Source organism: Channa argus, chromosome 4, assembly GCF_033026475.1.
Source record: "Channa argus isolate prfri chromosome 4, Channa argus male v1.0, whole genome shotgun sequence".
Lineage (NCBI taxonomy): Eukaryota > Metazoa > Chordata > Actinopteri > Anabantiformes > Channidae > Channa > Channa argus.
In genome coordinates this window covers 28,935,208-28,959,103 of record NC_090200.1, presented here as the reverse complement: position 1 = coordinate 28,959,103, position 23,896 = coordinate 28,935,208, and the positions used below count along the sequence as shown (strand labels likewise).

General features: G+C 43.0%; 20 non-coding genes across 20 annotated transcripts; all 20 read right to left on the bottom strand.

Annotated features, from left to right (window-relative positions):
- Positions 1-1,453: 1,453 nt before the first annotated feature.
- Positions 1,454-1,525, bottom strand: trnap-agg (transfer RNA proline (anticodon AGG)). The gene has a single exon. It is a non-coding gene; the product is annotated as a tRNA-Pro (tRNA).
- A 1,181-nt stretch (positions 1,526-2,706) lies between these two features.
- trnap-ugg (transfer RNA proline (anticodon UGG)) lies at positions 2,707-2,778 on the bottom strand. The gene has a single exon. It is a non-coding gene; the product is annotated as a tRNA-Pro (tRNA).
- Positions 2,779-3,405: 627 nt separating this feature from the next.
- Positions 3,406-3,477, bottom strand: trnap-agg (transfer RNA proline (anticodon AGG)). Its single transcript has one exon. It is a non-coding gene; the product is annotated as a tRNA-Pro (tRNA).
- A 1,883-nt stretch (positions 3,478-5,360) lies between these two features.
- Positions 5,361-5,432, bottom strand: trnap-ugg (transfer RNA proline (anticodon UGG)). The gene has a single exon. It is a non-coding gene; the product is annotated as a tRNA-Pro (tRNA).
- Positions 5,433-6,731: 1,299 nt separating this feature from the next.
- On the bottom strand, positions 6,732-6,803 carry trnap-agg (transfer RNA proline (anticodon AGG)). The gene has a single exon. It is a non-coding gene; the product is annotated as a tRNA-Pro (tRNA).
- A 1,130-nt stretch (positions 6,804-7,933) lies between these two features.
- trnap-agg (transfer RNA proline (anticodon AGG)) lies at positions 7,934-8,005 on the bottom strand. The gene has a single exon. It is a non-coding gene; the product is annotated as a tRNA-Pro (tRNA).
- Positions 8,006-9,125: 1,120 nt separating this feature from the next.
- Positions 9,126-9,197, bottom strand: trnap-agg (transfer RNA proline (anticodon AGG)). Its single transcript has one exon. It is a non-coding gene; the product is annotated as a tRNA-Pro (tRNA).
- A 1,181-nt stretch (positions 9,198-10,378) lies between these two features.
- Positions 10,379-10,450, bottom strand: trnap-ugg (transfer RNA proline (anticodon UGG)). Its single transcript has one exon. It is a non-coding gene; the product is annotated as a tRNA-Pro (tRNA).
- A 627-nt stretch (positions 10,451-11,077) lies between these two features.
- trnap-agg (transfer RNA proline (anticodon AGG)) lies at positions 11,078-11,149 on the bottom strand. Its single transcript has one exon. It is a non-coding gene; the product is annotated as a tRNA-Pro (tRNA).
- A 1,120-nt stretch (positions 11,150-12,269) lies between these two features.
- On the bottom strand, positions 12,270-12,341 carry trnap-agg (transfer RNA proline (anticodon AGG)). The gene has a single exon. It is a non-coding gene; the product is annotated as a tRNA-Pro (tRNA).
- A 1,181-nt stretch (positions 12,342-13,522) lies between these two features.
- trnap-ugg (transfer RNA proline (anticodon UGG)) lies at positions 13,523-13,594 on the bottom strand. Its single transcript has one exon. It is a non-coding gene; the product is annotated as a tRNA-Pro (tRNA).
- A 627-nt stretch (positions 13,595-14,221) lies between these two features.
- Positions 14,222-14,293, bottom strand: trnap-agg (transfer RNA proline (anticodon AGG)). The gene has a single exon. It is a non-coding gene; the product is annotated as a tRNA-Pro (tRNA).
- A 1,181-nt stretch (positions 14,294-15,474) lies between these two features.
- On the bottom strand, positions 15,475-15,546 carry trnap-ugg (transfer RNA proline (anticodon UGG)). The gene has a single exon. It is a non-coding gene; the product is annotated as a tRNA-Pro (tRNA).
- A 1,444-nt stretch (positions 15,547-16,990) lies between these two features.
- Positions 16,991-17,062, bottom strand: trnap-agg (transfer RNA proline (anticodon AGG)). Its single transcript has one exon. It is a non-coding gene; the product is annotated as a tRNA-Pro (tRNA).
- Positions 17,063-18,243: 1,181 nt separating this feature from the next.
- trnap-ugg (transfer RNA proline (anticodon UGG)) lies at positions 18,244-18,315 on the bottom strand. Its single transcript has one exon. It is a non-coding gene; the product is annotated as a tRNA-Pro (tRNA).
- A 627-nt stretch (positions 18,316-18,942) lies between these two features.
- trnap-agg (transfer RNA proline (anticodon AGG)) lies at positions 18,943-19,014 on the bottom strand. Its single transcript has one exon. It is a non-coding gene; the product is annotated as a tRNA-Pro (tRNA).
- A 1,181-nt stretch (positions 19,015-20,195) lies between these two features.
- trnap-ugg (transfer RNA proline (anticodon UGG)) lies at positions 20,196-20,267 on the bottom strand. Its single transcript has one exon. It is a non-coding gene; the product is annotated as a tRNA-Pro (tRNA).
- A 1,444-nt stretch (positions 20,268-21,711) lies between these two features.
- trnap-agg (transfer RNA proline (anticodon AGG)) lies at positions 21,712-21,783 on the bottom strand. Its single transcript has one exon. It is a non-coding gene; the product is annotated as a tRNA-Pro (tRNA).
- A 1,181-nt stretch (positions 21,784-22,964) lies between these two features.
- Positions 22,965-23,036, bottom strand: trnap-ugg (transfer RNA proline (anticodon UGG)). Its single transcript has one exon. It is a non-coding gene; the product is annotated as a tRNA-Pro (tRNA).
- Positions 23,037-23,663: 627 nt separating this feature from the next.
- Positions 23,664-23,735, bottom strand: trnap-agg (transfer RNA proline (anticodon AGG)). The gene has a single exon. It is a non-coding gene; the product is annotated as a tRNA-Pro (tRNA).
- Between the last annotated feature and the right edge of the window lie 161 nt (positions 23,736-23,896).

Sequence of the window (23,896 nt, the reverse complement as noted above, 5' to 3'; positions counted from 1 at the left end):
ATACAGTCAGCACTTTTGCTGCAAATAGTTTGCTTCATTGAAAGTGACACCTTCTCGCTAAATGTTTGCACCTCAGTGTATTCTACAATGGCATTTTAGTATACTGCATTGACCTTACTTACTTACTCTGTCAAATTTTGTGGTGCTCAAACCCACAATTCCTCATAAAGCTTGCTATGGTAAGGCTGTTTTCATACTTGTCGACTTTCATAGGTGAAAGTTTTCCTGAGAACAGATCTGTGGAATAGATGTCGCAGTCAAGGGCTCGTCCGGGATTTGAACCCGGGACCTCTCGAACCCTAAGCGAGAATCATACCCGTAGACCAACGAGCCACATAAAGACAAGCGAATTGCAGAGTTTGTAAACTAATATCCCATTTGTAGACAGAATTTACTCACCTTTAGATTGGCCAATTTGTGTATTGGCAACCTCACTACATTGAAAGTGTTACCATCTCTTTTCTTGTATGCATCTCAATGAACTTGAGGAGAGCATTTGAACTCTCTTTTGAGAGAGTATGTCCAAAAAGCTCCTCTTTGGTCTTCCTCTAGACCTCTTGCCTGGCAGCTCCAACCTCAGCATCCTTCTACCGACATATTGACAGTCTCTCCTCTGAACATGTCCAAACCACCTCAATCTGGCCTCTCTGACTTTATCTCCAAAACATCTAACATGAGCTGTCCCTCTGATGTACTCATGCCTGATCCTATCCATCCTCGTCACTCCCAATGAGAACCTCAACATCTTAAGCTATGCTACCTCCAGCTCTGCCTCCTGTCTTTTCTACAGTGCCACTGTCTCTAAGCCGAAAAACATCGCTGGTCTCACCACTGTCTTGAACACCTTTGCTTTCATTCTCGCTGATACTCTTTTATCGCAAAATATACCTGACACTTTTCTCCACCCGTTCCAACCTGCTTGCACTCGCCTCTTCACGTCACGTCTACTGTCAGTCCTACGTTCTTAGATTTCCTCTTCTCTCTCTGTCTACAAACAAACCTTCCTCCTCTCCTTCTTCGACCAACAGTAGGCTTGCATTCTGAGACTGAAGTGGCCTATTGGGATGATATGGTACCATGAGATCTTTTAGATATGATGAAGCTTTACCCTTTAGAGCTTTATATGTAAGAAGCAGGGTTTTACATTCTGTTCTAGATTTGTTGAGAAGCCAATGGAAAGAAGCTAGTGAAGGCAAAATATGATACAGTCCGCACTTTTGCTGCAAATAGTTTGCTTCATTGAAAGTGACACCTTCTCGCTAAATGTTTGCACCTCAGTGTTTCTACAATGGCATTTTAGTATACTGCATTGACCTTACTTAGTCAAATTTTGTGGTGCTCAAACCCACAATTCCTCATAAAGCTTGGTATAGTAAGGCTGTTTTTATACTTGTCGACTTTCGTAGGTGAAAGTCTTCCTGAAAAGGGTCAGTGGAATAGATGTCGCAGTCAAGGGCTCGTCCGGGATTTGAACCTGGGACCTCTCGCACCCTAAGCGAGAATCATACCCCTAGACCAACGAGCCATATAAAGACAAGCGAATTGCAGAGTTTTTAAACTAATAACCCATTTTTAGACAGAATTTACTCACCTTTAGATTGGCCAATTTGTGTATTGGCAACCTCACTACATTGAAAGTGTTACCATCTCTTTTCTTGTATGCATCTCAATGAACTTGAGGAGAGCATTTGAACTCTCTTTTGAGAGAGTATATCTAAAAATCTCCTCTTTGGTCTTCCTCTAGACCTCTTGCCTGGCAGCTCCAACCTCAGCATCCTTCTACCGACATATTGACAGTCTCTCCTCTTAACATGTCCAAACCACCTCAATCTGGCCTCTCTGACTTTATCTCCAAAACATCTAACATGAGCTGTCCCTCTGATGTACTCATGCCTGATCCTATCCATCCTCGTCACTCCCAATGAGAACCTCAACATCTTAAGCTCTGCTACCTCCAGCTCTGCCTCCTGTCTTTTCTACAGTGTTATTGTCTCTAAGCCGAAAAACATCGCTGGTCTCACCACCGTCTTGAACACCTTTGCTTTCATTCTCGCTGATACTCTTTTATCGCAAAACACACCTGACACTTTTCTCCACCCGTTCCAACCTGCTTGCACTCGCCTCTTCACGTCACGTCTACATGCAGTCCTACGTTCTTAGCTTTCCTTTTCTCTTTCTGCCTACAAACAAACCTTCCTCCTCTCCTTCTTCGACCAACAGTAGGCTTGCATTCTGAGACTGAAGTGGCCTATTGGGATGATATGGTACCATGAGGTCTTTTAGATATGATGGAGCTTGACCCTTTAGAGCTTTATATGTAAGAAGCAGGGTTTTACATTCTGTTCTAGATTTGTTGAGAAGCCAATGGAAAGAAGCTAGTGAAGGCAAAATATGATACAGTCAGCACTTTTGCTGCAAATAGTTTGCTTCATTGAAAGTGACACCTTCTCGCTAAATGTTTGCACCTCAGTGTATTCTACAATGGCATTTTAGTATACTGCATTGACCTTTAAAAGTCATAGGTATCAGATCGGCAACACATCCATGCTTGGAATGGAAAAAATGCAATTACTCTGTCAAATTTCGTGGTGCTCAAACCCACATTTCCTCATAAAGCTTGTTATAGTAAGGCTGGTTTTATACTTGTTGACTTTCGTAGGTGAAAGTCTTCCTAAAAAGGGTCTGTGGAATAGATGTTGCAGTCAAGGGCTCGTCCGGGATTTGAACCCTGGACCTCTCGCACCCAAAGCGAGAATCATATCCCTAGACCAACGAGCCTCGTGCCCGGTGGTTTTGTATTGAGTTCAGCCGTACTATCCAAATGAAGAACAAGAACTTCAGTCATTCTCAAACTGAGAAATTCATGTTGTGTAAATTTCCGACAAAAACATTAATGTGAGGACATACTCCATTGACAGAGAAAGGTTGTGGTTTCCAGATCAGCAAAACACGAGTGAGTGGAATCTTGTCTCGTCTAGTAACAACTTTCACAGCAAAACTTGGATCTGGTCTTGTGGTTACACGTGGAAAGCGTTACATCCTCTCTTCTCATAGACATTGAATTTAGCATTCAGGGCTCGTCCGGAGACCTCTCACACCCTAAGCGAGAATCATTCCCCTAGACCAAGGCTAGTGAAGGCAAACTATGATACAGTCAGCTCTTGACTTTTGAAAGTCGGGTTTCCCAAATCGGCAAATATCAATACTTGGCATCTTGTGTCGTGTACTAACTAAAGTTTCCTGTGTTTGCACAAGGAAAAAATGCAATTACTCTGTCAAAGTTTTTGGTGCTCAAACCCACAATTCCTCATAAAGCTTGGTATGGTAAGCCTGTTTTCATACTTGTCAACTTTCATAGGAGAATGTTTTCCTGAAAAGGATCAGTGGAATAGATGTCGCAGTCAAGGGCTCGTCCGGGATTTGAACCCGGGACCTCTCGCACCCTAAGCGAGAATCATACCCCTAGACCAACGAGCCATATAAAGACAAACGAATTGCAGAGTTTGTAAACTAATATCCCATTTGTAGACAGAATTTACTCACCTTTAGATTGGCCAATTTGTGTATTGGCAACCTCACTACATTGAAAGTGTTACCATCTCTTTTCTTGTATGCATCTCAATGAACTTGAGGAGAGCATTTGAACTCTCTTTTGAGAGAGTATATCCAAAAATCTCCTCTTTGTTCTACCTCTAGACCTCTTGCCTCGCAGCTCCAACCTCAGCATCCTTCTACCGACATATTGACAGTCTCTCCTCTTAACATGTCCAAACCACCTCAATCTGGCCTCTCTGACTTTATCTCCAAAACATCTAACATGAGCTGTCCCTCTGATGTACTCATGCCTGATCCTATCCATCCTCGTCACTCCCAATGAGAACCTCAACATCTTAAGCTCTGCTACCTCCAGCTCTGCCTCCTGTCTTTTCTACAGTGCCACTGTCTCTAAGCCGAAAAACATCGCTGGTCTCACCACCGTCTTGAACACCTTTGCTTTCATTCTCGCTGATACTCTTTTATCGCAAAACACACCTGACACTTTTCTCCACCCGTTCCAACCTGCTTGCACTCGCCTCTTCACGTCACGTCTACATTCAGTCCTACGTTCTTAGCTTTCCTTTTCTCTCTCTGCCTACAAACAAACCTTCCTCCTCTCCTTCTTCGACCAACAGTAGGCTTGCATTCTGAGACTGAAGTGGCCTATTGGGATGATATGGTACCATGAGGTCTTTTAGATATGATGGAGCTTGACCCTTTAGAGCTTTATATGTAAGAAGCAGGGTTTTACATTCTGTTCTAGATTTGTTGAGAAGCCAATGGAAAGAAGCTAGTGAAGGCAAAATATGATACAGTCCGCACTTTTGCTGCAAATAGTTTGCTTCATTGAAAGTGACACCTTCTCGCTAAATGTTTGCACCTCAGTGTATTCTACAATGGCATTTTAGTATACTGCATTGACCTTTAAAAGTCATAGGTATCAGATCGGCAACACATCCATGCTTGGAATGGAAAACATGCAATTACTCTGTCAAATTTCGTGGTGCTCAAACCCACAATTCCTCATAAAGCTTGGTATAGTAAAGCTGTTTTTATACTTGTCGACTTTCGTAGGTGAAAGTCTTCCTAAAAAAGGTGTGTGGAATAGATGTCGCAGTCAAGTGCTCGTCCGGGATTTGATCCCTGGACCTCTCGCAACCAAAGCGAGAATCATACCCCTAGACCAACGAGCCTCGCGTCCAGTGGGCTTGTAATGAGTTCAGCCCTACTATCCAAATGAAGAACAAGAACTTCAGTCATTCTCAAACTGAGAAATTCATGTTGTGTAAATTTCCGACAAAAACATTAATGTGAGGACATACTCCATTGACAGAGAAAGGTTGTGGTTTCCAGATCAGCAAAACACGAGTGAGTGGAATCTTGTCTCGTTCTAGTAACAACTTTCACAGCAACACTTGCATCTGGTCTTGTGGTTACACGTGGAAAGCGTTACATCTTCTTTTCTCATAGACATTGAATTTAGCATTCAGGGCTCGTCCGGAGACTTCTCACACCCTAAGCGAGAATCATTCCCCTAGACCAAGGCTAGTGAAGGCAAAATATGATACAGTCAGCTCTTGACTTTTGAAAGTCGGGTTTTCCAAATCGGCAAAACATCAACACTTGGCATCTTGTGTCGTGTACTAACTAAAGTTTCCTGTGTTTGAACAAGGAAAAAGTGCAATTACTCTGTCAAAGTTTGTGGTGCTCAAACCCACAATTCCTCATAAAGCTTGCTATGGTAAGGCTGTTTTCATACTTGTCGACTTTCATAGGTGAAAGTTTTCCTGAGAACAGAACTGTGGAATAGATGTCGCAGTCAAGGGCTCGTCCGGGATTTGAACCCGGGACCTCTCGCACCCAAAGCGAGAATCATACCCCTAGACCAACGAGCCACATAAAAGACAAGCGAATTGCAGTGTTTGTAAACTAATATCCCATTTGTAGACAGAATTTACTCACCTTTAGATTGGCCAATTTGTGTATTGGCAACCTCACTACATTGAAAGTGTTACCATCTCTTTTCTTGTATGCATCTCAATGAACTTCTGGAGAGCATTTGAACTCTCTTTTGAGAGAGTATGTCCAAAAAGCTCCTCTTTGTTCTTCCTCTAGACCTCTTGCCTGGCAGCTCCAACCTCAGCATCCTTCTACCGACATATTGACAGTCTCTGCTCTGAACATGTCCAAACCACCTCAATCTGGCCTCTCTGACTTTATCTCCAAAACATCTAACATGAGCTGTCCCTCTGATGTACTCATGCCTGATCCCATCCATCCTCGTCACTCCCAATGAGAACCTCAACATCTTAAGCTCTGCTACCTCCAGCTCTGCCTCCTGTCTTTTCTACAGTGCCACTGTCTCTAAGCCGAAAAACATCGCTGGTCTCACCACCTTCTTGAACACCTTTGCTTTCATTCTCGCTGATAATCTTTTATCGCAAAACACACCTGACCCTTTTCTCCACCGTTCCAACCTGCTTGCACTCACCTCACTACATTGAAAGTGTTACCATCTCTTTTCTTGTATGCATCTCAATGAACTTGAGGAGAGCATTTGAACTCTCTTTTGAGAGAGTATATCTAAAAATCTCCTTTTTGGTCTTCCTCTAGACCTCTTGCCTGGCAGCTCCAACCTCAGCATCTTTTATCCGATATACTGTTTTCACCATCTCTCCTCTGAATAAGTCCAAACCACTTCAATCTAGCCTCTCTGACTTTATCTCCAAAACATCTAACATGAGCTGTCCCTCTGATGTACTCATGCCTGATCCTATCCATCCTCGTCACTCCCAATGAGAACCTCAACATCTTAAGCTCTGCTACCTCCAGCTCTGCCTCCTGTCTTTTCGACAGAAGCCAATGGCAAGAAGCTAGTGAAGGCAAAATATGATACAGTCAGCACTTTTGCTGCAAATAGTTTGCTTCATTGAAATTGACACCTTCTCGCTAAATTTTTGCACCTCAGTGTATTCTACAATGGCATTTTAGTATACTGCATTGACCTTTAAAAGTCATAGGTATCACATCCATGCTTGGAATGGAAAACATGCAATTACTCTGTCAAATTTCGTGGTGCTCAAACCCACAATTCCTCATAAAGCTTGCTATGGTAAGGCTGTTTTCATACTTGTCAACTTTCATAGGTGAAAGTTTTCCTGAGAACAGATCTGTGGAATAGATGTCGCAGTCAAGGGCTCGTCCAGGATTTGAACCTGGGACCTCTCGCACCCTAAGCGAGAATCATACCCCTAGACCAACGAGCCACATAAAGACAAGCGAATTGCAGAGTTTGTAAACTAATATCCCATTTGAAGACAGAATTTACTCACCTTTAGATTGGCCAATTTGTGTATTGGCAACCTCACTACATTGAAAGTGTTACCATCTCTTTTCTTGTATGCATCTCAATGAACTTGAGGAGAGCATTTGAACTCTCTTTTGAGAGAGTATGTCCAAAAAGCTCCTCTTTTGTCTTCCTCTAGACCTCTTGCCTGGCAGCTCCAACCTCAGCATCCTTCTACCGACATATTGACAGTCTCTCCTCTGAACATGTCCAAACCACCTCAATCTGGCCTCTCTGACTTTATCTCCAAAACATCTAACATGAGCTGTCCCTCTGATGTACTCATGCCTGATCCTATCCATCCTCGTCACTCCCAATGAGAACCTCAACATCTTAAGCTATGCTACCTCCAGCTCTGCCTCCTGTCTTTTCTACAGTGCCACTGTCTCTAAGCCGAAAAACATCGCTGGTCTCACCACCGTCTTGAACACCTTTGCTTTCATTCTCGCTGATACTCTTTTATGGCAAAACACACCTGACACTTGTCTCCACCCGTTCCAACCTGCTTGCACTCGCCTCTTCACGTCACGTCTACTGTCAGTCCTACGTTCTTAGCTTTCCTCTTCTCTCTCTGTCTACAAACAAACCTTCCTCCTCTCATTCTTCGACCAACAGTAGGCTTGCATTCTGAGACTGAAGTGGCCTATTGGGATGATATGGTACCATGAGGTCTTGTAGATATGATGGAGCTTGACCCTTTAGAGCTTTATATGTAAGAAGCAGGGTTTTACATTCTGTTCTAGATTTGTTGAGAAGCCAATGGAAAGAAGCTAGTGAAGGCAATATATGATACAGTCCGCACTTTTGCTGCAAATAGTTTGCTTCATTGAAAGTGACACCTTCTCGCTAAATGTTTGCACCTCAGTGTATTCTACAATGGCATTTTAGTATACTGCATTGACCTTACTTACTTACTCTGTCAAATTTTGTGGTGCTCTAACCCACAATTCCTCATAAAGCTTGCTATGGTAAGGCTGTTTTCATACTTGTCGACTTTCATAGGTGAAAGTTTTCCTGAGAACAGATCTGTGGAATAGATGTCGCAGTCAAGGGCTCGTCCGGGATTTGAACCCGGGACCTCTCGCACCCTAAGCGAGAATCATACCCGTAGACCAACGAGCCACATAAAGACAAGCGAATTGCAGAGTTTGTAAACTAATATCCCATTTGTAGACAGAATTTACTCACCTTTAGATTGGCCAATTTGTGTATTGGCAACCTCACTACATTGAAAGTGTTACCATCTCTTTTCTTGTATGCATCTCAATGAACTTGAGGAGAGCATTTGAACTCTCTTTTGAGAGAGTATGTCCAAAAAGCTCCTCTTTTGTCTTCCTCTAGACCTCTTGCCTGGCAGCTCCAACCTCAGCATCCTTCTACCGACATATTGACAGTCTCTCCTCTGAACATGTCCAAACCACCTCAATCTGGCCTCTCTGACTTTATCTCCAAAACATCTAACATGAGCTGTCCCTCTGATGTACTCATGCCTGATCCTATCCATCCTCGTCACTCCCAATGAGAACCTCAACATCTTAAGCTATGCTACCTCCAGCTCTGCCTCTTGTCTTTTCTACAGTGCCACTGTCTCTAAGCCGAAAAACATCGCTGGTCTCACCACTGTCTTGAACACCTTTGCTTTCATTCTCGCTGATACTCTTTTATCGCAAAATATACCTGACACTTTTCTCCACCCGTTCCAACCTGCTTGCACTCGCCTCTTCACGTCACGTCTACTGTCAGTCCTACGTTCTTAGCTTTCCTCTTCTCTCTCTGTCTACAAACAAACCTTCCTCCTCTCCTTCTTCGACCAACAGTAGGCTTGCATTCTGAGACTGAAGTGGCCTATTGGGATGATATGGTACCATGAGATCTTTTAGATATGATGGAGCTTGACCCTTTAGAGCTTTATATGTAAGAAGCAGGGTTTTACATTCTGTTCTAGATTTGTTGAGAAGCCAATGGAAAGAAGCTAGTGAAGGCAAAATATGATACAGTCCGCACTTTTGCTGCAAATAGTTTGCTTCATTGAAAGTGACACCTTCTCGCTAAATGTTTGCACCTCAGTGTTTCTACAATGGCATTTTAGTATACTGCATTGACCTTACTTAGTCAAATTTTGTGGTGCTCAAACCCACAATTCCTCATAAAGCTTGGTATAGTAAGGCTGTTTTTATACTTGTCGACTTTCGTAGGTGAAAGTCTTCCTGAAAAGCGTCAGTGGAATAGATGTCGCAGTCAAGGGCTCGTCCGGGATTTGAACCTGGGACCTCTCGCACCCTAAGCGAGAATCATACCCCTAGACCAACGAGCCATATAAAGACAAGCGAATTGCAGAGTTTGTAAACTAATAACCCATTTTTAGACAGAATTTACTCACCTTTAGATTGGCCAATTTGTGTATTGGCAACCTCACTACATTGAAAGTGTTACCATCTCTTTTCTTGTATGCATCTCAATGAACTTGAGGAGAGCATTTGAACTCTCTTTTGAGAGAGTATATCTAAAAATCTCCTCTTTGGTCTTCCTCTAGACCTCTTGCCTGGCAGCTCCAACCTCAGCATCCTTCTACCGACATATTGACAGTCTCTCCTCTTAACATGTCCAAACCACCTCAATCTGGCCTCTCTGACTTTATCTCCAAAACATCTAACATGAGCTGTCCCTCTGATGTACTCATGCCTGATCCTATCCATCCTCGTCACTCCCAATGAGAACCTCAACATCTTAAGCTCTGCTACCTCCAGCTCTGCCTCCTGTCTTTTCTACAGTGTTACTGTCTCTAAGCCGAAAAACATCGCTGGTCTCACCACCGTCTTGAACACCTTTGCTTTCATTCTCGCTGATACTCTTTTATCGCAAAACACACCTGACACTTTTCTCCACCCGTTCCAACCTGCTTGCACTCGCCTCTTCACGTCACGTCTACATGCAGTCCTACGTTCTTAGCTTTCCTTTTCTCTTTCTGCCTACAAACAAACCTTCCTCCTCTCCTTCTTCGACCAACAGTAGGCTTGCATTCTGAGACTGAAGTGGCCTATTGGGATGATATGGTACCATGAGGTCTTTTAGATATGATGGAGCTTGACCCTTTAGAGCTTTATATGTAAGAAGCAGGGTTTTACATTCTGTTCTAGATTTGTTGAGAAGCCAATGGAAAGAAGCTAGTGAAGGCAAAATATGATACAGTCAGCACTTTTGCTGCAAATAGTTTGCTTCATTGAAAGTGACACCTTCTCGCTAAATGTTTGCACCTCAGTGTATTCTACAATGGCATTTTAGTATACTGCATTGACCTTTAAAAGTCATAGGTATCAGATCGGCAACACATCCATGCTTGGAATGGAAAAAATGCAATTACTCTGTCAAATTTCGTGGTGCTCAAACCCACATTTCCTCATAAAGCTTGTTATAGTAAGGCTGGTTTTATACTTGTTGACTTTCGTAGGTGAAAGTCTTCCTAAAAAGGGTCTGTGGAATAGATGTTGCAGTCAAGGGCTCGTCCGGGATTTGAACCCTGGACCTCTCGCACCCAAAGCGAGAATCATATCCCTAGACCAACGAGCCTCGTGCCCGGTGGTTTTGTATTGAGTTCAGCCGTACTATCCAAATGAAGAACAAGAACTTCAGTCATTCTCAAACTGAGAAATTCATGTTGTGTAAATTTCCGACAAAAACATTAATGTGAGGACATACTCCATTGACAGAGAAAGGTTGTGGTTTCCAGATCAGCAAAACACGAGTGAGTGGAATCTTGTCTCGTCTAGTAACAACTTTCACAGCAAAACTTGGATCTGGTCTTGTGGTTACACGTGGAAAGCGTTACATCCTCTCTTCTCATAGACATTGAATTTAGCATTCAGGGCTCGTCCGGAGACCTCTCACACCCTAAGCGAGAATCATTCCCCTAGACCAAGGCTAGTGAAGGCAAACTATGATACAGTCAGCTCTTGACTTTTGAAAGTCGGGTTTCCCAAATCGGCAAATATCAATACTTGGCATCTTGTGTCGTGTACTAACTAAAGTTTCCTGTGTTTGCACAAGGAAAAAATGCAATTACTCTGTCAAAGTTTTTGGTGCTCAAACCCACAATTCCTCATAAAGCTTGGTATGGTAAGCCTGTTTTCATACTTGTCAACTTTCATAGGAGAATGTTTTCCTGAAAAGGATCAGTGGAATAGATGTCGCAGTCAAGGGCTCGTCCGGGATTTGAACCCGGGACCTCTCGCACCCTAAGCGAGAATCATACCCCTAGACCAACGAGCCATATAAAGACAAACGAATTGCAGAGTTTGTAAACTAATATCCCATTTGTAGACAGAATTTACTCACCTTTAGATTGGCCAATTTGTGTATTGGCAACCTCACTACATTGAAAGTGTTACCATCTCTTTTCTTGTATGCATCTCAATGAACTTGAGGAGAGCATTTGAACTCTCTTTTGAGAGAGTATATCCAAAAATCTCCTCTTTGTTCTTCCTCTAGACCTCTTGCCTCGCAGCTCCAACCTCAGCATCCTTCTACCGACATATTGACAGTCTCTCCTCTGAACATGTCCAAACCACCTCAATCTGGCCTCTCTGACTTTATCTCCAAAACATCTAACATGAGCTGTCCCTCTGATGTACTCATGCCTGATCCTATCCATCCTCGTCACTCCCAATGAGAACCTCAACATCTTAAGCTATGCTACCTCCAGCTCTGCCTCTTGTCTTTTCTACAGTGCCACTGTCTCTAAGCCGAAAAACATCGCTGGTCTCACCACTGTCTTGAACACCTTTGCTTTCATTCTCGCTGATACTCTTTTATCGCAAAATATACCTGACACTTTTCTCCACCCGTTCCAACCTGCTTGCACTCGCCTCTTCACGTCACGTCTACTGTCAGTCCTACGTTCTTAGCTTTCCTCTTCTCTCTCTGTCTACAAACAAACCTTCCTCCTCTCCTTCTTCGACCAACAGTAGGCTTGCATTCTGAGACTGAAGTGGCCTATTGGGATGATATGGTACCATGAGATCTTTTAGATATGATGGAGCTTGACCCTTTAGAGCTTTATATGTAAGAAGCAGGGTTTTACATTCTGTTCTAGATTTGTTGAGAAGCCAATGGAAAGAAGCTAGTGAAGGCAAAATATGATACAGTCCGCACTTTTGCTGCAAATAGTTTGCTTCATTGAAAGTGACACCTTCTCGCTAAATGTTTGCACCTCAGTGTTTCTACAATGGCATTTTAGTATACTGCATTGACCTTACTTAGTCAAATTTTGTGGTGCTCAAACCCACAATTCCTCATAAAGCTTGGTATAGTAAGGCTGTTTTTATACTTGTCGACTTTCGTAGGTGAAAGTCTTCCTGAAAAGGGTCAGTGGAATAGATGTCGCAGTCAAGGGCTCGTCCGGGATTTGAACCTGGGACCTCTCGCACCCTAAGCGAGAATCATACCCCTAGACCAACGAGCCATATAAAGACAAGCGAATTGCAGAGTTTGTAAACTAATAACCCATTTTTAGACAGAATTTACTCACCTTTAGATTGGCCAATTTGTGTATTGGCAACCTCACTACATTGAAAGTGTTACCATCTCTTTTCTTGTATGCATCTCAATGAACTTGAGGAGAGCATTTGAACTCTCTTTTGAGAGAGTATATCTAAAAATCTCCTCTTTGGTCTTCCTCTAGACCTCTTGCCTGGCAGCTCCAACCTCAGCATCCTTCTACCGACATATTGACAGTCTCTCCTCTTAACATGTCCAAACCACCTCAATCTGGCCTCTCTGACTTTATCTCCAAAACATCTAACATGAGCTGTCCCTCTGATGTACTCATGCCTGATCCTATCCATCCTCGTCACTCCCAATGAGAACCTCAACATCTTAAGCTCTGCTACCTCCAGCTCTGCCTCCTGTCTTTTCTACAGTGTTACTGTCTCTAAGCCGAAAAACATCGCTGGTCTCACCACCGTCTTGAACACCTTTGCTTTCATTCTCGCTGATACTCTTTTATCGCAAAACACACCTGACACTTTTCTCCACCCGTTCCAACCTGCTTGCACTCGCCTCTTCACGTCACGTCTACATGCAGTCCTACGTTCTTAGCTTTCCTTTTCTCTTTCTGCCTACAAACAAACCTTCCTCCTCTCCTTCTTCGACCAACAGTAGGCTTGCATTCTGAGACTGAAGTGGCCTATTGGGATGATATGGTACCATGAGGTCTTTTAGATATGATGGAGCTTGACCCTTTAGAGCTTTATATGTAAGAAGCAGGGTTTTACATTCTGTTCTAGATTTGTTGAGAAGCCAATGGAAAGAAGCTAGTGAAGGCAAAATATGATACAGTCAGCACTTTTGCTGCAAATAGTTTGCTTCATTGAAAGTGACACCTTCTCGCTAAATGTTTGCACCTCAGTGTATTCTACAATGGCATTTTAGTATACTGCATTGACCTTTAAAAGTCATAGGTATCAGATCGGCAACACATCCATGCTTGGAATGGAAAAAATGCAATTACTCTGTCAAATTTCGTGGTGCTCAAACCCACATTTCCTCATAAAGCTTGTTATAGTAAGGCTGGTTTTATACTTGTTGACTTTCGTAGGTGAAAGTCTTCCTAAAAAGGGTCTGTGGAATAGATGTTGCAGTCAAGGGCTCGTCCGGGATTTGAACCCTGGACCTCTCGCACCCAAAGCGAGAATCATATCCCTAGACCAACGAGCCTCGTGCCCGGTGGTTTTGTATTGAGTTCAGCCGTACTATCCAAATGAAGAACAAGAACTTCAGTCATTCTCAAACTGAGAAATTCATGTTGTGTAAATTTCCGACAAAAACATTAATGTGAGGACATACTCCATTGACAGAGAAAGGTTGTGGTTTCCAGATCAGCAAAACACGAGTGAGTGGAATCTTGTCTCGTCTAGTAACAACTTTCACAGCAAAACTTGGATCTGGTCTTGTGGTTACACGTGGAAAGCGTTACATCCTCTCTTCTCATAGACATTGAATTTAGCATTCAGGGCTCGTCCGGAGACCTCTCACACCCTAAGCGAGAATCATTCCCCTAGACCAAGGCTAGTGAAGGCAAACTATGATACAGTCAGCTCTTGACTTTTGAAAGTCGGGTTTCCCAAATCGGCAAATATCAATACTTGGCATCTTGTGTCGTGTACTAACTAAAGTTTCCTGTGTTTGCACAAGGAAAAAATGCAATTACTCTGTCAAAGTTTTTGGTGCTCAAACCCACAATTCCTCATAAAGCTTGGTATGGTAAGCCTGTTTTCATACTTGTCAACTTTCATAGGAGAATGTTTTCCTGAAAAGGATCAGTGGAATAGATGTCGCAGTCAAGGGCTCGTCCGGGATTTGAACCCGGGACCTCTCGCACCCTAAGCGAGAATCATACCCCTAGACCAACGAGCCATATAAAGACAAACGAATTGCAGAGTTTGTAAACTAATATCCCATTTGTAGACAGAATTTACTCACCTTTAGATTGGCCAATTTGTGTATTGGCAACCTCACTACATTGAAAGTGTTACCATCTCTTTTCTTGTATGCATCTCAATGAACTTGAGGAGAGCATTTGAACTCTCTTTTGAGAGAGTATATCCAAAAATCTCCTCTTTGTTCTTCCTCTAGACCTCTTGCCTCGCAGCTCCAACCTCAGCATCCTTCTACCGACATATTGACAGTCTCTCCTCTTAACATGTCCAAACCACCTCAATCTGGCCTCTCTGACTTTATCTCCAAAACATCTAACATGAGCTGTCCCTCTGATGTACTCATGCCTGATCCTATCCATCCTCGTCACTCCCAATGAGAACCTCAACATCTTAAGCTCTGCTACCTCCAGCTCTGCCTCCTGTCTTTTCTACAGTGCCACTGTCTCTAAGCCAAAAAACATCGCTGGTCTCACCACCGTCTTGAACACCTTTGCTTTCATTCTCGCTGATACTCTTTTATCGCAAAACACACCTGACACTTTTCTCCACCCGTTCCAACCTGCTTGCACTCGCCTCTTCACGTCACGTCTACATTCAGTCCTACGTTCTTAGCTTTCCTTTTCTCTCTCTGCCTACAAACAAACCTTCCTCCTCTCCTTCTTCGACCAACAGTAGGCTTGCATTCTGAGACTGAAGTGGCCTATTGGGATGATATGGTACCATGAGGTCTTTTAGATATGATGGAGCTTGACCCTTTAGAGCTTTATATGTAAGAAGCAGGGTTTTACATTCTGTTCTAGATTTGTTGAGAAGCCAATGGAAAGAAGCTAGTGAAGGCAAAATATGATACAGTCCGCACTTTTGCTGCAAATAGTTTGCTTCATTGAAAGTGACACCTTCTCGCTAAATGTTTGCACCTCAGTGTATTCTACAATGGCATTTTAGTATACTGCATTGACCTTTAAAAGTCATAGGTATCAGATCGGCAACACATCCATGCTTGGAATGGAAAAAATGCAATTACTCTGTCAAATTTTGTGGTGCTCAAACCCACAATTCCTCATAAAGCTTGGTATAGTAAGGCTGTTTTTATACTTGTCGACTTTCGTAGGTGAAAGTCTTCCTAAAAAAGAACTGTGGAATAGATGTCGCAGTCAAGGGCTCGTCCGGGATTTGAACCCTGCACCTCTCGCACCCAAAGCGAGAATCATACCCCTAGACCAACGAGCCTCGCGTCCAGTGGGATTGTAATGAGTTCAGCCCTACTATCCAAATGAAGAACAAGAACTTCAGTCATTCTCAAACTGAGAAATTCATGTTTTGTAAATTTCCGACAAAAACATTAATGTGAGGACATACTCCATTGACAGAGAAAGGTTGTGGTTTCCAGATCAGCAAAACACGAGTGAGTGGAATCTTGTCTCGTCTAGTAACAACTTTCACAGCAAAACTTGCATCTGGTCTTGTGGTTACACGTGGAAAGCGTTACATCTTCTCTTCTCATGGACATTGAATTTAGCATTCAGGGCTCGTCCGGAGACTTCTCACACCCTAAGCGAGAATCATTCCCCTAGACCAAGGCTAGTGAAGGCAAAATATGAATTTACAGAATTTACTCACCTTTAGATTGGCCAATTTGTGTTTTGGCAACCTCACTACATTGAAAGTGTTACCATCTCTTTTCTTGTATGCATCTCAATGAACATGAGGAGAGTATTTGAACTCTCTTTTGAGAGAGTATATCCAAAAATCTCCTCTTTGGTCTTCCTCTAGACCTCTTGCCTGGCAGCTCCAACCTCAGCATCCTTCTACCGACATATTGACAGTCTCTCCTCTGAACATGTCCAAACCACCTCAATCTGGCCTCTCTGACTTTATCTCCAAAACATCTAACATGAGCTGTCCCTCTGATGTACTCATGCCTGATCCCATCCATCCTCGTCACTCCCAATGAGAACCTCAACATCTTAAGCTCTGCTACCTCCAGCTCTGCCTCCTGTCTTTTCTACAGTGCCACTGTCTCTAAGCCGAAAAACATCGCTGGTCTCACCACCGTCTTGAACACCTTTGCTTTCATTCTCGCTGATACTCTTTTATGGCAAAACAAACCTGACACTTGTCTCCACCCGTTCCAACCTGCTTGCACTCGCCTCTTCACGTCACGTCTACTGTCAGTCGTACGTTCTTAGCTTTCCTCTTCTCTCTCTGCCTACAAACAAACCTTCCTCTTCTCCTTCTTCGACCAACAGTAGGCTTGCATTCTGAGACTGAAGTGGCCTATTGGGATGATATGGTACCATGAGGTCTTTTAGATATGATGGAGCTTGACCCTTTAGAGCTTTATATGTAAGAAGCAGGGTTTTACATTCTGTTCTAGATTTGTTGAGAAGCCAATGGAAAGAAGCTAGTGAAGGCAAAATATGATACAGTCCGCACTTTTGCTGCAAATAGTTTGCTTCATTGAAAGTGACACCTTCTCGCTAAATGTTTGCACCTCAGTGTTTCTACAATGGCATTTTAGTATACTGCATTGACCTTACTTAGTCAAATTTTGTGGTGCTCAAACCCACAATTCCTCATAAAGCTTGGTATAGTAAGGCTGTTTTTATACTTGTCGACTTTCGTAGGTGAAAGTCTTCCTGAAAAGGGTCAGTGGAATAGATGTCGCAGTCAAGGGCTCGTCCGGGATTTGAACCTGGGACCTCTCGCACCCTAAGCGAGAATCATACCCCTAGACCAACGAGCCATATAAAGACAAGCGAATTGCAGAGTTTGTAAACTAATAACCCATTTTTAGACAGAATTTACTCACCTTTAGATTGGCCAATTTGTGTATTGGCAACCTCACTACATTGAAAGTGTTACCATCTCTTTTCTTGTATGCATCTCAATGAACTTGAGGAGAGCATTTGAACTCTCTTTTGAGAGAGTATATCTAAAAATCTCCTCTTTGGTCTTCCTCTAGACCTCTTGCCTGGCAGCTCCAACCTCAGCATCCTTCTACCGACATATTGACAGTCTCTCCTCTTAACATGTCCAAACCACCTCAATCTGGCCTCTCTGACTTTATCTCCAAAACATCTAACATGAGCTGTCCCTCTGATGTACTCATGCCTGATCCTATCCATCCTCGTCACTCCCAATGAGAACCTCAACATCTTAAGCTCTGCTACCTCCAGCTCTGCCTCCTGTCTTTTCTACAGTGTTACTGTCTCTAAGCCGAAAAACATCGCTGGTCTCACCACCGTCTTGAACACCTTTGCTTTCATTCTCGCTGATACTCTTTTATCGCAAAACACACCTGACACTTTTCTCCACCCGTTCCAACCTGCTTGCACTCGCCTCTTCACGTCACGTCTACATGCAGTCCTACGTTCTTAGCTTTCCTTTTCTCTTTCTGCCTACAAACAAACCTTCCTCCTCTCCTTCTTCGACCAACAGTAGGCTTGCATTCTGAGACTGAAGTGGCCTATTGGGATGATATGGTACCATGAGGTCTTTTAGATATGATGGAGCTTGACCCTTTAGAGCTTTATATGTAAGAAGCAGGGTTTTACATTCTGTTCTAGATTTGTTGAGAAGCCAATGGAAAGAAGCTAGTGAAGGCAAAATATGATACAGTCAGCACTTTTGCTGCAAATAGTTTGCTTCATTGAAAGTGACACCTTCTCGCTAAATGTTTGCACCTCAGTGTATTCTACAATGGCATTTTAGTATACTGCATTGACCTTTAAAAGTCATAGGTATCAGATCGGCAACACATCCATGCTTGGAATGGAAAAAATGCAATTACTCTGTCAAATTTCGTGGTGCTCAAACCCACATTTCCTCATAAAGCTTGTTATAGTAAGGCTGGTTTTATACTTGTTGACTTTCGTAGGTGAAAGTCTTCCTAAAAAGGGTCTGTGGAATAGATGTTGCAGTCAAGGGCTCGTCCGGGATTTGAACCCTGGACCTCTCGCACCCAAAGCGAGAATCATATCCCTAGACCAACGAGCCTCGTGCCCGGTGGTTTTGTATTGAGTTCAGCCGTACTATCCAAATGAAGAACAAGAACTTCAGTCATTCTCAAACTGAGAAATTCATGTTGTGTAAATTTCCGACAAAAACATTAATGTGAGGACATACTCCATTGACAGAGAAAGGTTGTGGTTTCCAGATCAGCAAAACACGAGTGAGTGGAATCTTGTCTCGTCTAGTAACAACTTTCACAGCAAAACTTGGATCTGGTCTTGTGGTTACACGTGGAAAGCGTTACATCCTCTCTTCTCATAGACATTGAATTTAGCATTCAGGGCTCGTCCGGAGACCTCTCACACCCTAAGCGAGAATCATTCCCCTAGACCAAGGCTAGTGAAGGCAAACTATGATACAGTCAGCTCTTGACTTTTGAAAGTCGGGTTTCCCAAATCGGCAAATATCAATACTTGGCATCTTGTGTCGTGTACTAACTAAAGTTTCCTGTGTTTGCACAAGGAAAAAATGCAATTACTCTGTCAAAGTTTTTGGTGCTCAAACCCACAATTCCTCATAAAGCTTGGTATGGTAAGCCTGTTTTCATACTTGTCAACTTTCATAGGAGAATGTTTTCCTGAAAAGGATCAGTGGAATAGATGTCGCAGTCAAGGGCTCGTCCGGGATTTGAACCCGGGACCTCTCGCACCCTAAGCGAGAATCATACCCCTAGACCAACGAGCCATATAAAGACAAACGAATTGCAGAGTTTGTAAACTAATATCCCATTTGTAGACAGAATTTACTCACCTTTAGATTGGCCAATTTGTGTATTGGCAACCTCACTACATTGAAAGTGTTACCATCTCTTTTCTTGTATGCATCTCAATGAACTTGAGGAGAGCATTTGAACTCTCTTTTGAGAGAGTATATCCAAAAATCTCCTCTTTGTTCTTCCTCTAGACCTCTTGCCTCGCAGCTCCAACCTCAGCATCCTTCTACCGACATATTGACAGTCTCTCCTCTTAACATGTCCAAACCACCTCAATCTGGCCTCTCTGACTTTATCTCCAAAACATCTAACATGAGCTGTCCCTCTGATGTACTCATGCCTGATCCTATCCATCCTCGTCACTCCCAATGAGAACCTCAACATCTTAAGCTCTGCTACCTCCAGCTCTGCCTCCTGTCTTTTCTACAGTGCCACTGTCTCTAAGCCAAAAAACATCGCTGGTCTCACCACCGTCTTGAACACCTTTGCTTTCATTCTCGCTGATACTCTTTTATCGCAAAACACACCTGACACTTTTCTCCACCCGTTCCAACCTGCTTGCACTCGCCTCTTCACGTCACGTCTACATTCAGTCCTACGTTCTTAGCTTTCCTTTTCTCTCTCTGCCTACAAACAAACCTTCCTCCTCTCCTTCTTCGACCAACAGTAGGCTTGCATTCTGAGACTGAAGTGGCCTATTGGGATGATATGGTACCATGAGGTCTTTTAGATATGATGGAGCTTGACCCTTTAGAGCTTTATATGTAAGAAGCAGGGTTTTACATTCTGTTCTAGATTTGTTGAGAAGCCAATGGAAAGAAGCTAGTGAAGGCAAAATATGATACAGTCCGCACTTTTGCTGCAAATAGTTTGCTTCATTGAAAGTGACACCTTCTCGCTAAATGTTTGCACCTCAGTGTATTCTACAATGGCATTTTAGTATACTGCATTGACCTTTAAAAGTCATAGGTATCAGATCGGCAACACATCCATGCTTGGAATGGAAAAAATGCAATTACTCTGTCAAATTTTGTGGTGCTCAAACCCACAATTCCTCATAAAGCTTGGTATAGTAAGGCTGTTTTTATACTTGTCGACTTTCGTAGGTGAAAGTCTTCCTAAAAAAGAACTGTGGAATAGATGTCGCAGTCAAGGGCTCGTCCGGGATTTGAACCCTGCACCTCTCGCACCCAAAGCGAGAATCATACCCCTAGACCAACGAGCCTCGCGTCCAGTGGGATTGTAATGAGTTCAGCCCTACTATCCAAATGAAGAACAAGAACTTCAGTCATTCTCAAACTGAGAAATTCATGTTTTGTAAATTTCCGACAAAAACATTAATGTGAGGACATACTCCATTGACAGAGAAAGGTTGTGGTTTCCAGATCAGCAAAACACGAGTGAGTGGAATCTTGTCTCGTCTAGTAACAACTTTCACAGCAAAACTTGCATCTGGTCTTGTGGTTACACGTGGAAAGCGTTACATCTTCTCTTCTCATGGACATTGAATTTAGCATTCAGGGCTCGTCCGGAGACTTCTCACACCCTAAGCGAGAATCATTCCCCTAGACCAAGGCTAGTGAAGGCAAAATATGAATTTACAGAATTTACTCACCTTTAGATTGGCCAATTTGTGTTTTGGCAACCTCACTACATTGAAAGTGTTACCATCTCTTTTCTTGTATGCATCTCAATGAACATGAGGAGAGTATTTGAACTCTCTTTTGAGAGAGTATATCCAAAAATCTCCTCTTTGGTCTTCCTCTAGACCTCTTGCCTGGCAGCTCCAACCTCAGCATCCTTCTACCGACATATTGACAGTCTCTCCTCTGAACATGTCCAAACCACCTCAATCTGGCCTCTCTGACTTTATCTCCAAAACATCTAACATGAGCTGTCCCTCTGATGTACTCATGCCTGATCCCATCCATCCTCGTCACTCCCAATGAGAACCTCAACATCTTAAGCTCTGCTACCTCCAGCTCTGCCTCCTGTCTTTTCTACAGTGCCACTGTCTCTAAGCCGAAAAACATCGCTGGTCTCACCACCGTCTTGAACACCTTTGCTTTCATTCTCGCTGATACTCTTTTATGGCAAAACAAACCTGACACTTGTCTCCACCCGTTCCAACCTGCTTGCACTCGCCTCTTCACGTCACGTCTACTGTCAGTCGTACGTTCTTAGCTTTCCTCTTCTCTCTCTGCCTACAAACAAACCTTCCTCTTCTCCTTCTTCGACCAACAGTAGGCTTGCATTCTGAGACTGAAGTGGCCTATTGGGATGATATGGTACCATGAGGTCTTTTAGATATGATGGAGCTTGACCCTTTAGAGCTTTATATGTAAGAAGCAGGGTTTTACATTCTGTTCTAGATTTGTTGAGAAGCCAATGGAAAGAAGCTAGTGAAGGCAAAATATGATACAGTCCGCACTTTTGCTGCAAATAGTTTGCTTCATTGAAAGTGACACCTTCTCGCTAAATGTTTGCACCTCAGTGTTTCTACAATGGCATTTTAGTATACTGCATTGACCTTACTTAGTCAAATTTTGTGGTGCTCAAACCCACAATTCCTCATAAAGCTTGGTATAGTAAGGCTGTTTTTATACTTGTCGACTTTCGTAGGTGAAAGTCTTCCTGAAAAGGGTCAGTGGAATAGATGTCGCAGTCAAGGGCTCGTCCGGGATTTGAACCTGGGACCTCTCGCACCCTAAGCGAGAATCATACCCCTAGACCAACGAGCCATATAAAGACAAGCGAATTGCAGAGTTTGTAAACTAATAACCCATTTTTAGACAGAATTTACTCACCTTTAGATTGGCCAATTTGTGTATTGGCAACCTCACTACATTGAAAGTGTTACCATCTCTTTTCTTGTATGCATCTCAATGAACTTGAGGAGAGCATTTGAACTCTCTTTTGAGAGAGTATATCTAAAAATCTCCTCTTTGGTCTTCCTCTAGACCTCTTGCCTGGCAGCTCCAACCTCAGCATCCTTCTACCGACATATTGACAGTCTCTCCTCTTAACATGTCCAAACCACCTCAATCTGGCCTCTCTGACTTTATCTCCAAAACATCTAACATGAGCTGTCCCTCTGATGTACTCATGCCTGATCCTATCCATCCTCGTCACTCCCAATGAGAACCTCAACATCTTAAGCTCTGCTACCTCCAGCTCTGCCTCCTGTCTTTTCTACAGTGTTACTGTCTCTAAGCCGAAAAACATCGCTGGTCTCACCACCGTCTTGAACACCTTTGCTTTCATTCTCGCTGATACTCTTTTATCGCAAAACACACCTGACACTTTTCTCCACCCGTTCCAACCTGCTTGCACTCGCCTCTTCACGTCACGTCTACATGCAGTCCTACGTTCTTAGCTTTCCTTTTCTCTTTCTGCCTACAAACAAACCTTCCTCCTCTCCTTCTTCGACCAACAGTAGGCTTGCATTCTGAGACTGAAGTGGCCTATTGGGATGATATGGTACCATGAGGTCTTTTAGATATGATGGAGCTTGACCCTTTAGAGCTTTATATGTAAGAAGCAGGGTTTTACATTCTGTTCTAGATTTGTTGAGAAGCCAATGGAAAGAAGCTAGTGAAGGCAAAATATGATACAGTCAGCACTTTTGCTGCAAATAGTTTGCTTCATTGAAAGTGACACCTTCTCGCTAAATGTTTGCACCTCAGTGTATTCTACAATGGCATTTTAGTATACTGCATTGACCTTTAAAAGTCATAGGTATCAGATCGGCAACACATCCATGCTTGGAATGGAAAAAATGCAATTACTCTGTCAAATTTCGTGGTGCTCAAACCCACATTTCCTCATAAAGCTTGTTATAGTAAGGCTGGTTTTATACTTGTTGACTTTCGTAGGTGAAAGTCTTCCTAAAAAGGGTCTGTGGAATAGATGTTGCAGTCAAGGGCTCGTCCGGGATTTGAACCCTGGACCTCTCGCACCCAAAGCGAGAATCATATCCCTAGACCAACGAGCCTCGTGCCCGGTGGTTTTGTATTGAGTTCAGCCGTACTATCCAAATGAAGAACAAGAACTTCAGTCATTCTCAAACTGAGAAATTCATGTTGTGTAAATTTCCGACAAAAACATTAATGTGAGGACATACTCCATTGACAGAGAAAGGTTGTGGTTTCCAGATCAGCAAAACACGAGTGAGTGGAATCTTGTCTCGTCTAGTAACAACTTTCACAGCAAAACTTGGATCTGGTCTTGTGGTTACACGTGGAAAGCGTTACATCCTCTCTTCTCATAGACATTGAATTTAGCATTCAGGGCTCGTCCGGAGACCTCTCACACCCTAAGCGAGAATCATTCCCCTAGACCAAGGCTAGTGAAGGCAAACTATGATACAGTCAGCTCTTGACTTTTGAAAGTCGGGTTTCCCAAATCGGCAAATATCAATACTTGGCATCTTGTGTCGTGTACTAACTAAAGTTTCCTGTGTTTGCACAAGGAAAAAATGCAATTACTCTGTCAAAGTTTTTGGTGCTCAAACCCACAATTCCTCATAAAGCTTGGTATGGTAAGCCTGTTTTCATACTTGTCAACTTTCATAGGAGAATGTTTTCCTGAAAAGGATCAGTGGAATAGATGTCGCAGTCAAGGGCTCGTCCGGGATTTGAACCCGGGACCTCTCGCACCCTAAGCGAGAATCATACCCCTAGACCAACGAGCCATATAAAGACAAACGAATTGCAGAGTTTGTAAACTAATATCCCATTTGTAGACAGAATTTACTCACCTTTAGATTGGCCAATTTGTGTATTGGCAACCTCACTACATTGAAAGTGTTACCATCTCTTTTCTTGTATGCATCTCAATGAACTTGAGGAGAGC